Source organism: Leucopleurus acutus (assembly GCF_964270905.1).
Source record: "Leucopleurus acutus genome assembly, chromosome: 5".
Lineage (NCBI taxonomy): Eukaryota > Metazoa > Chordata > Mammalia > Artiodactyla > Delphinidae > Leucopleurus > Leucopleurus acutus.
The window spans coordinates 81853394-81869267 of record NC_139147.1 but is presented as its reverse complement, the minus strand read 5'-3'; the positions used below and the strand labels follow the sequence as shown (position 1 = coordinate 81869267).

General features: G+C 37.7%; 1 protein-coding gene and 1 long non-coding RNA gene across 2 annotated transcripts in view; one reads left to right on the top strand and one right to left on the bottom strand.

The window, feature by feature from the left end:
• IGF2BP2 (insulin like growth factor 2 mRNA binding protein 2) overlaps nt 1-15874 on the bottom strand; it is a gene marked incomplete at its 5' end in the record, with an annotated part of 162391 nt that overhangs the window by 80388 nt on the left and 66129 nt on the right. The window lies entirely within an intron of this gene.
• LOC309962629 overlaps nt 8165-15874 on the top strand; it is a 742666-nt gene continuing 734956 nt past the window's right edge. The window contains exon 1 of the long non-coding RNA XR_014326252.1: nt 8165-8275. This is a non-coding gene — a long non-coding RNA (uncharacterized lncRNA). The remainder of the gene's footprint in view (nt 8276-15874) is intronic.

The following is a 15874-nucleotide window of genomic DNA, read 5'->3' as shown; positions in this document are numbered from 1 at the left end:
CGACGCAGGGGACATGGGTTCGTTCCCTGGTCTGGGAAGATCCCACATGCCGTGGAGCGGCTGGGCCCATGAGCCATGGCCGCTGAGCCTGTGCGTCCGGAGCCTGTGCTCCACAATGAGAGAGGCCACAATAGTGAGAGGCCTGTGTACCGTAAAAAAACAAACAAACAAAAAAACAAACGAACAAAAAAAACAGACACACAGGGCTTCCCTGGTGGCACAGTGGTTGAGAATCTGCCTGCCGGTGCAGGGGACACGGGTTCGAGCCCTGGTCTGGGAGGATCCCACAGAGCAACTAGGTCCGTGAGCCACAACTACTGAGCCTGCGCGTCTGGAGCCTGTGCCCCACAACAAGAGAGGCCGCAACAGTGAAAGGCCCATGCACCGCGATGAAGAGTGGCCCCCGCTTGCCGCAACTAGAGAAAGCCCTCACACAGAAACAAAGACCCAACACAGCCAAAAATAAAAATAAATAAATTTTTTTTAAAAAAGTATAGCATTGTCTGTCCATGTACTTTAAAAAAAAAAAAAGACACATAGATCAATGGAACAGAATCAAGAGCCCAGAAATAAGCCCACACATATATGGTCAATTAATTTACAACAAAGGAGCCAAGAATATACAATAGGGAAAGGACAATCTCTTCAATAAATCGTGCTGGGGAAACTGGACAATCAAATGCAAAAGGATGAAACTGGACATATCTTACACCATACACAAAAATTAACTCAAAATAGATTAAAGACTTGAATGTAAGACCTGAAACCATAAAACTCCTACAAGAAAACATAGCCAGTACATTCCTTGACATCAGTCTTGTTGATGATTTTTAGATCTCACACCAAAAGCAAAAAGAACAAAAGCAAAAATTTACAAGTGGGACTATATCAAACTAAAAAGCTTCTGCACAGCAAAGGAATCCATCAACAAAAGGAAAAAGCAACCAAATGAATGGGAGAAAATATGTGCAAATCATATATGTGAAGAGGGGTTATTGTGCAAAATATATAAAGAACTCATGCAACTCAATAAAAACAATAACAAAAAACCCAAACAATTCTATTAAAAACTGGCAGATGACCCGAACAGACATTTTTCCAAAGAAGACATACAGATGACAAACAGGTACATAAAAAGATATTCAACATCATTATCATTAGGGAAATACAAACCAAAACCACAATGACATATCACTTCATAACTGTCTGAATGGCTGTTATCAAAAAGACAAGAAATAAGTGTTGGAAAAGGGAACCCTTGTGCACTGTGGGTGGGAATGTAAACTGGTGCAGCCACTCTGGAAAACTGCATGGAGGTTCCTCAAAAACTTAAAAATAGAAGTACCTATGATGTGGCAATTCCATTTCTGGGTATTTATCCAAAGAAAACAAAAACACTAATTTGAAAAGCTATCTGCACTCCCACGTTCACTGCAGCATAGTCAAGAAATGGAAACAACCTAAGTGCACCAACAACCAACAGATGAATGGATAAAGACAATATGGGGTGTGTGTGTGTGTGTTTACACACACACACTCAATGGAATATTGCTCAGCCATAAAAAAAAGAATGAAATCTTGGCATTTGCGACAATATGGATGGATCTTGAGGGCATCATGCTAAGTAAAAAACACAAATACCATATGACTTCACTTATATGTGGTGAACATATAAGTGAAAAACAATGTATGTGACAAACATATAAGTAAAAAACCAAGATCATAGATACAGAGAACAGACTGGTGGTTGCCAAAGGTGGGGGTGAGCAAAATGGGTAAAGGGGATCAAAAGGTATGAACTTCCACTTATAAAATAAGTAAGTCATGAGCATGTAATATATAGTATGCTAACTATAATTCATAATATTGTATTCCATATTTGAAAGATGCCAAGAAAGTAAATCTTAAAAGTTCTCATCACAAGATAAAGAAATCTTGTAATTACATATGGTGCTGGATGTTAACTACACTTCTTGTGGTGATCATTTCACAATATATACAAATATCGAATCATTATGTTGTGTACCTGAAACTAATATAATGTTATATGTCAGCTATACTGCAATTTGAAAAATTAAATTTAAGCTTTAAGAGGATATTTAATCCTTAAAGGTCCTTAAATAGTTTCTCAAGTAACATGGGAAGGTATACAAATGAGATAAATAACTTTCTATTCCTACAAAAATAAATCAACTGGATCTACACAAAATCCAACTTAAAAATAGTATAAAAAAGCATAAGAATTTATTAATGGCATCAGATAATTTTCAAATAATAAAATCACACCTAAAAGCTGCCCTTTTACGTGTTTTCTTATGTCATTAGTAGCAGATATAAATACCCACGCCCGGGATTTAACTGTTCTGAAAAACAGACTTTTGCAGAATATGGATTTTAGCAGCACACTTGGGGGGGGGGGGGCAACTGAAACTGTACTAGTTAAAAGCCTCTAACTTATCCCAGAATTTTCAAAGTCCAAAACACCTCTCTAGGTCACTAATCCGCCAGTGTTTACATTACAGAGGATTTAAATAGAATTGGCAGAAAATCACATACAAAGGGGCCTCTGGTCCCTTATCAATTATTAGAAAATGGCTTATTAATTACTTTATTATTTTCTTTTAAATTTAAGCCTTTCAAATTGTGCCTATGGCTCAAATATCTTCCTAAATGCTTTGTTATCAAAGGCAAACAGATCTTCCCCTGAATCTAAATGACAGCCTGGCTTTCTCCACCACCTGCTGGAATGCACCTGAGCTTGGCCAGGAGCAGAGGCTTATCTCTGATGCTGCGCCTGTGATGGGCACAGCTTCTCCAGCCAGGGAGCTATAGGGGAAGGCTCTAACCCCTGAGTCCAGGTAAGCCACCACACGGAGCTTCGGTTTCTGTCCAGCCCCACGATGCAGCCCAAATGCAGCTAAGGCTCCAGGCCATCTGCTACTGGGCCCAGGATTGACAAGTCACGCTTGTGTTCAGGTATGGAAAATTACCAGTTGTCCAATCTTTATTAAAGTAAAGATACTGGGGCTTCCCTGGTGGCGCAGTGGTTAAGAATCCATCTGCTAATGCAGGGGACACAGGTTCGAGCCCTGGTCTAGGAAGATCCCACATGCCACGGAGCGGCTGGGCCCATGCGCCACAACTACTGAGCCTGCACTCTAGAGCCCGTGAGCCACAACTACTGAGCCCACGAGCCTGGAGCCCGTGCTCCGCAACAGGTGAAGCCCGCACACTGCAATGAGGAGTGGCCCCCGCTCGCCACAACTAGAGAAAGCCCGTGCGCAGTAACAAAGACCCAATGCAGCCTAAAATAAAAATAAATATTTTTTTTAAAAAAGTAAATATATCACTCAAATTTGTCTGTTTGGTGTTTTCCTACCTTTTTTCTTTTTTCCAATTGTCAAAAAGCAAATGGAATCCTCACACACAGAATTCCCACATTAAGCCCACGCAATTTAGACTGACTTGAAAAACAGATCGCTTGGTTTGTTTGTAAATTTAGAAGGATAAATGTCACATGAGGTGAAAAATAAAATATGTACCTATTTATAAGTTCACAGTTTAATCAACAAGCACCTACTATATGCTGGCTAAGGATACTGAAAGACACGTTTCCCATCTCAAAACGCTCACAGTCTGGTACAGACCAGCACCATTTTCTTCTTTGCATTTAATTTCTATCTGTTGGGTTGCCAATAGAACAAGACTAAGCTAATTATTATATTAATCTAATAATATATTTATTATCCGATTTATTTAGCTTCTAATTACAAGCATCATCATTTGAAGTTTTTTTTTCAGTTTTATACTAATAAGTGTAATAGCTAAAACTGAATGCCTACTCTGTGCCAAACATCAAACGAACCCATGTTCTGTTCTGTATATCATCAAGCACAATCCTTTGAGCTAGCTATTCTTATCACTGCCTCCTTACAGGTGAGGAAACCAAGCTCAGAGCCACAGATGAGTTGCCTAGTCTTACGCCTAGTAAGAGGTACAGCCAGGATATAAACTCAGGTCTGCCCAATCAGAGCTTAGGCTCTTAACTACCAAGTTTTGTGGCCTCCACTTACTCAAGCATCTGGCAAAATTAGTTGCAAATGGAAAGAATTGGGGGATATTTTCTGAGGAATTGTTCTATCATAGGCACATGGGCAAAATACAATAGCCTCTTGGAGATAAGTTCAGAAAACTATTGGTGAGCCTCACCCACCAGATGGCACACAGCAGAAGCAAGAAGAACTACAATTCTGCAGCCCGTGGAACGAAAACCACATTCACAGAAAGAGACAAAATGAAAAGCCAGAGGACTATGTACCAGATGAAGGAACGAGACAAAACCCCCGAAAAACAACTAAATGAAGTGGAGATAGGCAACCTTCCAGAAAAGGAATTCAGAATAGAGATAGTGAAGATGATCCAGGACCTCGGAAAAAGAATGGAGGCAAAGATCGAGAAGATGCAAGAAACGTTTAACAAAGACCTAGAAGTATTAAACAACAAACAAACAGAGACAAACAATACAATAACTGAAATGAAAACTATACTAAAAGGAATCAATAGCAGAATAACTGAGGCAGAAGAACAGATAAGTGACCTGGAAGACAGAATGGTGGAATTCACTGCTGAGGAACAGAATAAAGAAAAAAGAATGAAAAGAAATAAAGACAGCCTAGGAGACCTCTGGGACAACATTAAACTCACCAACATTCGCATCTCAGGGGTCCCAGAAGGAGGAGAGAGACAGAAAGGACCCAAGAAAATATCTGAAGAGATTATAGTCGAAAACTTCCCTAACATGGGAAAGGAAATAGCCACTCAACTCCAGGAAGTGCAGAGAGTCCTAGGCAGGATAAACCCAAGAAGAAACACGCCAAGACACACAGTAATCAAATTGACAAAATTAAAGACAAAGAAATATTATTGAAAGCAACAAGGGAAAAATGACAAATAACATAGGAGGCAACTCCCATAAGGGTAACAGCTGATTTCTCAGCACAAACTCTACAAGCCAGAAGGGAGTGGCATGATATATTTAAAGTGATGAAAGGGAAGAACCTACAACCAAGATGACTCTACCCAGCAAGGATCTCATTCAGATTCGATGGAGAAATCAAAAGCTTTACAGACAAGCAAAAGCTAAGAGAATTTAGCACCACCAAACCAGCTCTACAACAAATGCTAAAGGAACTTCTCTAAGTGGGAAATACAAGAGAAGAAAAGGACCTACAAAAACAAACCGAAAACAATTAAGAAAATGGTAATAGGAACATACATATTGATAATTACCTTAAATGTGAATGGATTATATGCTCCAACCAAAAGACACAGGCTCGCTGAATGGATACAAAAACAAGACCCATATATTTGCTGTCTACAAGAGACCCACTTCAGACCTAGAGACACATACAGACTGAAAGTAAGGGGATGGAAAAAGGTATTTCATGCAAATGGAAACCAAAAGAAAGCTGGAGTAGCAATTCTCATATCAGACAAAATAGACTTTAAAACAAAGACTATCAGAAGAGACAAAGAAGGACACTACATAATGATCAAGGGATCAATCCAAGAGGAAGATATAACAATTGTAAATATTTATGCACCCAACATAGGTGCACCTCAATACATAAGGCAAATACTGACAACCATAAAAGGGGAAATCGACAGTAACACATTCATAGTAGGGGACTTTAACACCCCACTTTCACCAATGGACAGATCATCCAAAATGAAAATAAATAAGGAAACACAAGCTTTAAATGATACATTAAACAAGATGGAGTTAATTGATATTTATAGGACATTCCATCCAAAAACAACAGAATACACATTTTTCTCAAGTGCTCATGGAACATTCTCCAGGATAGATCATATCTTGGGTCACAAATCAAGCCTTGGTAAATTTAAGAAAATTGAAATTGTATCAAGTATCTTTTCTGACCACAACGCCATGAGACTAGATATCAATTACAGGAAAAGATCTGTAAAAAATACAAACACATGGAGGCTAAACAATACACTACTTAATAATGAAGTGATCACTGAAGAAATCAAAGAGGAAATCAAAAAATACCTAGAAACAAATGACAATGGAGACACAACGACCCAAAACCTGTGGGATGCAGCAAAAGCAGTTCTAAGGGGGAAGTTTATAGCAATACAATCCTACCTTAAGAAACAGGAAACATCTCGAATAAACAACCTAACCTTGCACCTCAAGCAATTAGAGAAAGAAGAACAAAAAAACCCCAAAGCTAGCAGAAGGAAAGAAATCATAAAAATCAGATCAGAAATAAATGAAAAAGAAATGAAGGAAACAATAGCAAAGATCAATAAAACTAAAAGCTGGTTCTTTGAGAAGATAAACAAAATAGATAAACCACTAGCCAGACTCATCAAGAAAAAAAGGGAGAAGACTCAAATCAATAGAATTAGAAATGAAAAAGGAGAGGTAACAACTGACACTGCAGAAATAAAAGAGATCATGAGAGATTACTACAAGCAACTCTATGCCAATAAAATGGACAATCTGGAAGAAATGGACAAATTCTTAGAAATGCACAACCTGCCAAGACTGAATCAGGAAGAAATAGAAAATATGAACAGACCAATCACAAGCACTGAAATTGAAACTGTGATTAAAAATCTTCCAACAAAGAAAAGCCCAGGACCAGATGGCTTCACAGGCGAATTCTATCAAACATTTAGAGAAGAGCTAACACCTATCCTTCTCAAACTCTTCCAAAATATAGCAGAGGGAGGAACACTCCCAAACTCCTTCTACGAGGCCACCATCACCTTGATACCAAAACCAGACAAAGATGTCACAAAGAAAGAAAACTACAGGCCAATATCACTGATGAACATAGATGCAAAAATCCTCAACAAAATACTAGCAAACAGAATCCAACAGCACATTAAAAGGATCATACACCATGATCAAGTGGGGTTTATTCCAGGAATGCAAGGATTCTTCAATATACGCAAATCTATCAATGTGATAAACCATATTAACAAACTGAAGGAGAAAAACCATATGATCATCTCAATAGATGCAGAGAAAGCTTTTGACAAAATTCAACACCCATTTATGATAAAAACCCTGCAGAAAGTAGGCATAGAGGGAACTTTCCTCAACATAATAAAGGCCATATATGACAAGCCCACAGCAAACATCATCCTCAATGGTGAAAAACTGAAAGCATTTCCACTAAGATCAGGGACAAGACAAGGTTGCCCATTCACACCACTCTTATTCAACATAGTTTTGGAAGTTTTAGCCACAGCAATCAGAGAAGAAAAGGAAATAAAAGGAATCCAAATCGGAAAAGAAGAAGTAAAGCTGTCACTGTTTGCAGATGACATGATCCTATACATAGAGAACCCTAAAGATGCTACCAGAAAACTACTAGAGCTAATCAATGAATTTGGTAAAGTGGCAGGATACAAAATTAATGCACAGAAATCTCTGGCATTCCTATATACTAATGATGAAAAATCTGAAAGTGAAATCAAGAAAACACTCCCATTTACCATTGCAACAAAAAGAATAAAATATCTAGGAATAAACCTACCTAAGGAGACAAAAGATCTGTATGCAGAAAATTATAAGACACTGATGAAAGAAATTAAAGATGATACAAATAGATGGAGAGATATACCATGTTCTTGGATTGGAAGAATCAACATTGTGAAAATGACTCTACTACCCAAAGCAATCTATAGATTCAATGCAATCCCTATCAAACTACCACTGGCATTTTTCACAGAACTAGAACAAAAAATTTTGCAATTTGTATGGAAACACAAAAGACCCCGAATAGCCAAAGTAATCTTGAGAACGAAAGAAGGAACTGGCGGAATCAGGCTCCCAGACTTCAGACTATACTACAAAGCTACAGTTATCAAGACGGTATGGTACTGGCACAAAAACAGAAAGATAGATCAATGGAACAGGATAGAAAGCCCAGAGATAAACCCACGCACATATGGTCACCTTATCTTTGACAAAGGAGGCAGAAATGTACAGTGGAGAAAGGACAGCCTATTCAATAAGTGGTGCTGGGAAAACTGGACAGCTACATGTCAAAGTATGAAATTAGATCACTCCCTAACACCATACACAAAAATAAGCTCAAAATGGATTAAAGACCTAAATGTAAGGCCAGAAACTATCAAACTCTTAGAGGAAAACATAGGCAGAACACTCTATGACATAAATCACAGCAAGGTCCTTTTTGACCCACCTCCTAGAGAAATGGAAATAAAAACAAGAGTAAACAAATGGGACCTAATGAAACTTAAAAGCTTTTGTGCAGCAAAGGAAACCATAAAGAAGACCAAAAGACAGCCCTCAGAATGGGAGAAAATATTTGCAAATGAAGCAACTGACAAAGGATTGATCTCCAAAATTTATAAGCAGCTCATGCAGCTTAATAACAAAAAAACAAACAACCCAATCCAAAAATGGGCAGAAGACCTAAATAGACATTTCTCCAAAGAAGATATACAGAGTGCCAACAAACACATGAAAGAATGCTCAACATCACTAATCATGAGAGAAATGCAAATCAAAACTACAACGAGATATCATCTCACACCAGTCAGAATGGCCATCATCAAAAAATCTAGAAACAATAAATGCTGGAGAGGGTGTGGAGAAAAGGGAACCCTCTTACACTGTTGGTGGGAATGTAAATTGATACAGCCACTGTGGAGAACAGTATGGAGGTTCCTTAAAAAGCTACAAATAGAACTACCATATGACCCAGCAATCCCACTACTGGGCATATACCCTGAGAAAACCATAATTCAAAAAGAGTCATGTACCAAAATGTTCATTGCAGCTCTATTTACAATAGCCCAGAGATGGAAACAACCTAAGTGTCCATCATCGGATGAATGGATAAAGAAGATGTGGCACATATATACAATGGAATATTACTCAGCCATAAAAAGAGACGAAATTGAGCTATTTGTAATGAGGTGGATAGACCTAGAGTCTGTCATACAGAGTGAAGTAAGTCAGAAAGAGAGAGACAAATACCGTATGCTAACACATATATATGGAATTTAAAAAAAAAAAAGTCATGAAAAACCTAGGGGTGAAACAGGAATAAAGACACAGACTTACTAGAGAATGGACTTGAGGCTATGGGGAGGGGGAAGGGTAAACGGTGACAAAGCGATAAAGAGGCATGGACATATATACACTACCAAACGTAAGGTAGATAGCTAGTGGGAAGCAGCCACATAGCACAGGGAGATCAGCTCGGTGCTTTGTGACCGCCTGGAGGGGTGGGATAGGGAGGGTGGGAGGGAGGGAGACGCAAGCGGGAAGAGATATGGGAATATATGTATATATATAACTGATTCATTTTGTTGTGAAGCTGAAACTAACATACCATTGTAAAGCAATTATACTCCAATAAAGATGTTAAAAAAAAAAAAAAAAAACAAGACCCATATATATGCTGTCTACAAGAGACCCACTTCAGACCTAGGAACACATACAGACTGAAAATGAGGGGAAGGAAAAAGATATTCCATGCTAATGGAAATCAAAAGAAAGCTGGAGTAGCAATTCTTGTATCAGATAAAATAGACTTTAGAGAATGATACAAGAGACAAGGAGGGACACTACATAACGATCAAGGGATCAATCCAAGAATAAGATATAACAATTATAAATACATATGCACCCAACATAGGAACACCTCAATACATAAGGCAACTGCTAACAGCTATAAAAGAGGAAATCAACAGTAACATAATAATAGTGGGGGACTTAACACCTCTCTTACACCAATGGATAGATCATCCAGACAGAAAATTAATAATGAAACACAAGTTTTAAATGACACAACAGACCAGATAGATTTAATTGACATTTATAGGACATTCCATCCAAAAACAGCAGATTACACTTTCTTCTCAAGTGCACATGGAACATTCTCCAGGATAGATCACATCTTGGATCACAATTCAAGCCTTGGTAAATTTAAGAAAATTGAAATCATATCAAGCATCTTTTCTGACCACAACGCTATGAGATTAGAAATAAATTAAGGGGAGAAAAACATAAAAAACACAAACACATGGAGGCTAAACAATACATTACTAAATAACCAAGAGATCACAGAAGAAATCAAAGAGGAACTCAAAAAATACCTAAAGACAAATGACACCAAAAACACGATAATCCAAAACCTCTGGGATGCAGCAAAAGCAGTTCTAAGAGAGAAGTTTATAGCAATACAATCCTACCTCAAGAAAAAGAAAAAATCTCAAATAAACAATCTAACCTTATATCCAAAGGAACTAGAGAAAGAAGAACAAACAAAACCCAAAGTTAGTAGAAGGAAAGAAATCATAAAATCAGAGCAGAAATAAATGAAATAGAAACAAAGAAAACAATAGCAAAGATCAATAAAACTAAAAGCTGGTTCTCTGAAAAGATAAATAAAACTGATAAACCTTTAGCCAGACTCATCAAGAAAAAGAGGGAGAGGACTCAAATCAATAAAATCAGAAATGAAAAAGGAGATGTTACAACAGACACCACAGAAATACAAAGCATCCTAAGACACTACTACAAGCAACTCTATGCCAAAAAAGTGGACAACCTGGAAGAAATGGACAAATTCTTAGTAAGTTATAATCTTCCAAAACTGAACGAGGAAGAAACAGACAATATGAACAGAACAAAGTTGAAACTGTGATTAAAAATGAAATTGAAATTGAAACTGTGATTAAAAATCTTCCAACAAACAAAAGTCCAGGACTGGAGGGTTTCACAGGTGAATTCTATCAAACATTTAGAAGAGCTAACACCCATCCTTCTCAAACTCTTCCAAAAAATGGCAGAGGAAGTAACACTCCCAAACTCATTCCACGAGGCCACCATCACCCTGACACCAAAACCAGACAGAGATACTACAAAAAAAGAAAATTACAGACCAATATCACTGATAAATATTGATGCAAAAATCCTCAACAAAATACTAGCAAACAGAATCCAACGACACATTAAAACGATCATACACCGTGCTCAAATGGGATTTATCCTTGGGATGCAAGGATTCTTCAATATATGCAAATCAATGAATGTGATACACCATAGTAACAAACTGAAGAATAAAAACCATATGATCATCTCAAAAGATACAGAAAAAGCTTTTGACAAAATTCAACACCCATATATGATAAAAACTCCAGAAAGTGGGCATGGAGGGAAGCTACCGCAACACAATAAAGGCCATATACAACAAACCCACAGCAACCATTATTCTCAATGGTGAAAAACCTAAAGCATTTCCTCTGAGATCAGGAACAAGAAAAGGATGTTCACTCTCACCACTATTATTCAGCATAGTTTTGGAAGTCCTCGCCATGGCCATCAGAGAAGAAAATGAAATAAAAGGAAGACAAATTGGAAAAGAAGTGAAACTGTCACTCTTTGCAGATGACATGATACTATACATAGAGAATCCTAAAGATGCCACCAGAAAACTACTAGAGCTAATCAATGAATTTGGTAAAGTGGCAGGATACAAAATTAATGCACAGAAATCTCTTGCATTCTTACACACTAACAACGAAAGGTCAGAAAGAGAAATTAAGGTAACAATCCCACTCACCACTGCAACAAAAAGAATAAAATACCTAGGAATAAACCTACCTAAGGAGGTAAAAGACGTATACTCAGAAAACTATAAGACACTGATGAAAGAAATCAAAGATGACACAAACAGATGGAGAGATATATACCATGTTCTTGGATTGGAAGAATCAATATTGTGAAAATGACTATACTACCCAAAGCAATCTACAGATTCAATGCATCCCTATCAAATTAGCAGTGGCATTTTTTACAGAACTAGAACAAAAAATCTTAAAATTTGTATGGAGACACAAAAGACCCCTAACAGCCAAAGCAGTCTTCAGGGAAAAAAAACAGAGCTGGAGGAATCAGCCTCCCTGGCTTCAGACTATACTACAAAGAAGCTATGTAATCAAGACAATATGGAACTGACACAAAAACAGACATATAGATCAATGGAACAGGACAGAAAGCCCAGAGTTAAACCCACGCACCTATGGTCAACTAATCTATGACAAAGGAGGCAAGGACATACAATGGAGAAAAGACAGTCTCTTCAACAAGTGGTGCTAGGAAAACTGGACAGCTACATGGAAAAGAATGAAATTAGAACACTCCCTAACACCACACACAAAAATAAACTCAAAATGGATTAAAGACCTAAATGTAAGACCAGACACTATAAAACTCTCAGAGGAAAACATAGGAAGAACACTCTCTTGACATAAATCACAGCAAGATCTTTTTTGATCCACTTCCTAGAGTAATGGAAATAAAAATAAACCAATGGGACCTAATGAAACTTAAGAGCTTTTTCAAAGCAAAGGAAACTACAAACAAGATGAAAAGACAACCCTCAGAATGGGAGAAAATATTTGCAAACGAATCAACGGACAATGGATTAATCTCCAAAATATACAAACAGCTCATGCAGCTCAGTATTAAAAAAAACAAACAACCCAATCCAAAAATGGGCAGAAGACCTAAATAGACGTCTCCAAAGAAGACATACAGATGGCCAAGATGCATATGAAAAGCTGCTCAACATCACTAATTATTAGAGAAATGCAAATCAAAACTACAATGAGGTACCACCTCACACCAGTTAGAATGGGCATCATCAGAAAATCTACAAACAACAAATGCTGGAGAGGGTGTGGAGAAAAGGGAACCCTCTTGGACTGTTGGTGGGAATGACTGATATAGCCACTATGGAGAACAGTATGGAGGTTCCTTAAAAAACTAAAAATAGAATTACCATATGACCCAGCAATCCCACTACTGGGCATATACCCAGAGAAAAGCATAATTCAGAGAGACACATGCACCCCAGTGTGCACTGCAGCACTATTTACAATAGCCAGGTCATGGAAGCAACCTAAGTGTCCACTGACAGACGAATGGATAAAGAATATGTGGTACATATATACAATGGAATATTACTCAGCCATAAAAAGCAATGAAATTGGGTCATTTGTAGAGACGTGAATGCATCTAGAGACTGTCACACAGAGTGAAGTAAGTCAGAAAGAGAAAAACAAATATCATATATTAACGCATATATGTGGAATCTAGAAAAATGGTACAGATGAACCAGTTTGCAAGGCAGAAATAGAGACACAGATGTAGAGAACAAACGTATGGACACCAAGCGGGGAAAGTGGTGGGGAGGGGGGTGTGGCGGTGGTGGGATGAATTGGGAGATTGGGATTGACATGTATACAATAATATGTATACAACAGATAACTAATAAGAACCTGCTATATAAAAAATAAATAAAATTCAAAAATTCAAAAAAAATAAAGGAAACTATTGGTTTGCAAACATCTTACCAGCTCATGAATGAGGGCATAAACCAAACAGTAACATATGCCAACAGAAGTACAATTGTGAAGGTACTGATTATATTTTGTTTATTAAACTTCTTAAATCCCAAGATCCTGGACTTTTTTTTTCGTTTTTTTTAAATTGAAGTAGAGTTGATTTACAATGTTGTGCCCATCTCTGCTGTGCAGCAAAATGACTTGGTTCCAAGATCCTGGACTTTTAGACTCAACTTCATTTCTTTCCTTTTCAGGATCCATGGGCTAATGCGTCTGACTGATAAACACATAATGAAAGAATGAATTGGTATCAATAGCAAGCAGTACTTTGTACCATGAATAACTGCTATTTGTCATTGTCAAGAAAACCTGGAATTCACGCTGGACAGAATTCTGGGCCCCATGAGATTCCAGATAAGGAGGACTCATAACCCAGAATAGAAAGCCATGGGAAGGTTTTCAAGATCCAATCATAAGGATTACAAAAATAACAATATTTAGGTCTGGCTTTATGGGCATGTGACCTGTGCAGTCACACAGGTCCTGTGCTCAGAAGGGCCCCCAACACTTGGTTTAATGCTCTCCTGTCACCACGCAGAAATTCTTAATATTTTGTCTTTGAATTTGTGTTTTGTAAGTAAAGTCCAAAGGAATGATGGAGCGTGTGTGAGCAGGAGACATATGTAATGTGCGTGTTGCCACTCTTTGTCTCCCTCTTTGCATAGAGCATTTGTGGTGCCCTTTAAGCAGAGATTTCTGGTGGGCCCACCACATGTGCGAGTTCAGCAAGACTCAGAGCAAGTACAAGGCAAGGATGTGATGTCTTCACATCGCAGTAAGTGGAGGTAAAGCCCCAAGACGTCACTTTTTCCACTGGAACCAGAACTTGCTTGGAACATAGAGAGAAGGCAAAGGCATTCTAAGAAACATGAATGACCAGTGAAGGACTACAGTATCCTTTCTTACACACATTACTTTCTCATGGCAAGCCAAGCACTTACACTGAAAGGATGATGGTAAAAGGAAAGGAAAAGATAGGGCAATCCATAGTCCCTTTTCCATTAATCCTTACTATCAGTAAGCCACATGTAGAGTACTGGTAGAATGTGCACACATTAAGTGAAATAAAAACAGCTGAGTTAGTTTGGTGCAGTATTTCCACTGTTCTAGTAAGAACAATGTATGAGCTACAAAATACAAATTGTATAATTCTGCTGATTTCACATATGAGTTAAATACACATATTTACATTTTAAACTGGCATTGCAAGATACAAAAGTCAACAGTAAAATTCATAATAATAATGAAAATCTTTAATATTCCTTCACTTAGAATGACATTAAATTGCAAATAAAAAATACATCATGACAAGTCAAGGTAGAGAACATGGAAGAAAGGAAAAAGCTTTATATTTTAGTACTTGTAATGACACTTTTTCCTGTTTGTTTTTTTTTTGATCAGGAGACCCCACATTTTCATTCTGTATTTTACCCCACAAATTATATAGCAGCCTTGACAACAGTAACAGGCGAAAAAATTAATTTATGATTAATTCACTGCCTGCTTCCAATCGAACTTCAAATCAAACGATCAAAGACTAGATACTTCAACAATAAAGCAAAAAAAAAAAAAAAAAGTATTACTGCTTGGAATTCTGAGTGTGGTGAAACCAACCCATCAACACATACACACAACCTCCTTCACCATGTGCAGCAACCCAGGTATTCACCCTGAAATGGAGGAAAGAGGTTTTCACATCAAGTCAGTTACCAATACTTCTCCCAGTGCCCAAGACTGTGCCTCAGGGCTTTCCTGTGAGGGAAGAACATGCAGATAGGACAAGTGGTATAAACGATCCATTTGCAGTGCAAATCTCTGTATGACACAAGCAGCCTCAGACTTCAGCAATGACTTATTGCTCATGTGCACTTGTCATATTTGGCACCTTACATGAGAGAGAGAACTCCTTATGCTCGATGGACATTTTAAGATTTAATAAACCACCTAGAGAGGTGGGATAGGGAGGGTGGGAGGGAGATGCAAGAGGGAGGGGATATGGGGATAGATGTATACATATAGTTGATTCACTTTGTGATACAGCAGAAACTAACACAACATTGTAAAGCAATTATACTACAATAAAGATGTTTAAAAAATGATTTAAAAAAGATTTAATAAGCACAAGCACTTTCATATACAGTCTTATTTTATTCCTACCACAGCCATGTGAGGGGCTCAGGAAAAGCAGATTTTAATAACATTTTTATTGTCAGTATTCCAATGATAAAAGTAATGTTGCTTTTAATGTTCCTGACCTGGGTAGTGGTGACATGGGTATTCACTTTAGACTCATTCTTTAAATTTCATATATGTGTTTTATGTACTTTTGGGTATGATAGAGTCTGCAACAAAAAACAAAAGGTAATAAATGTTCAGTGTAGGAATTAGA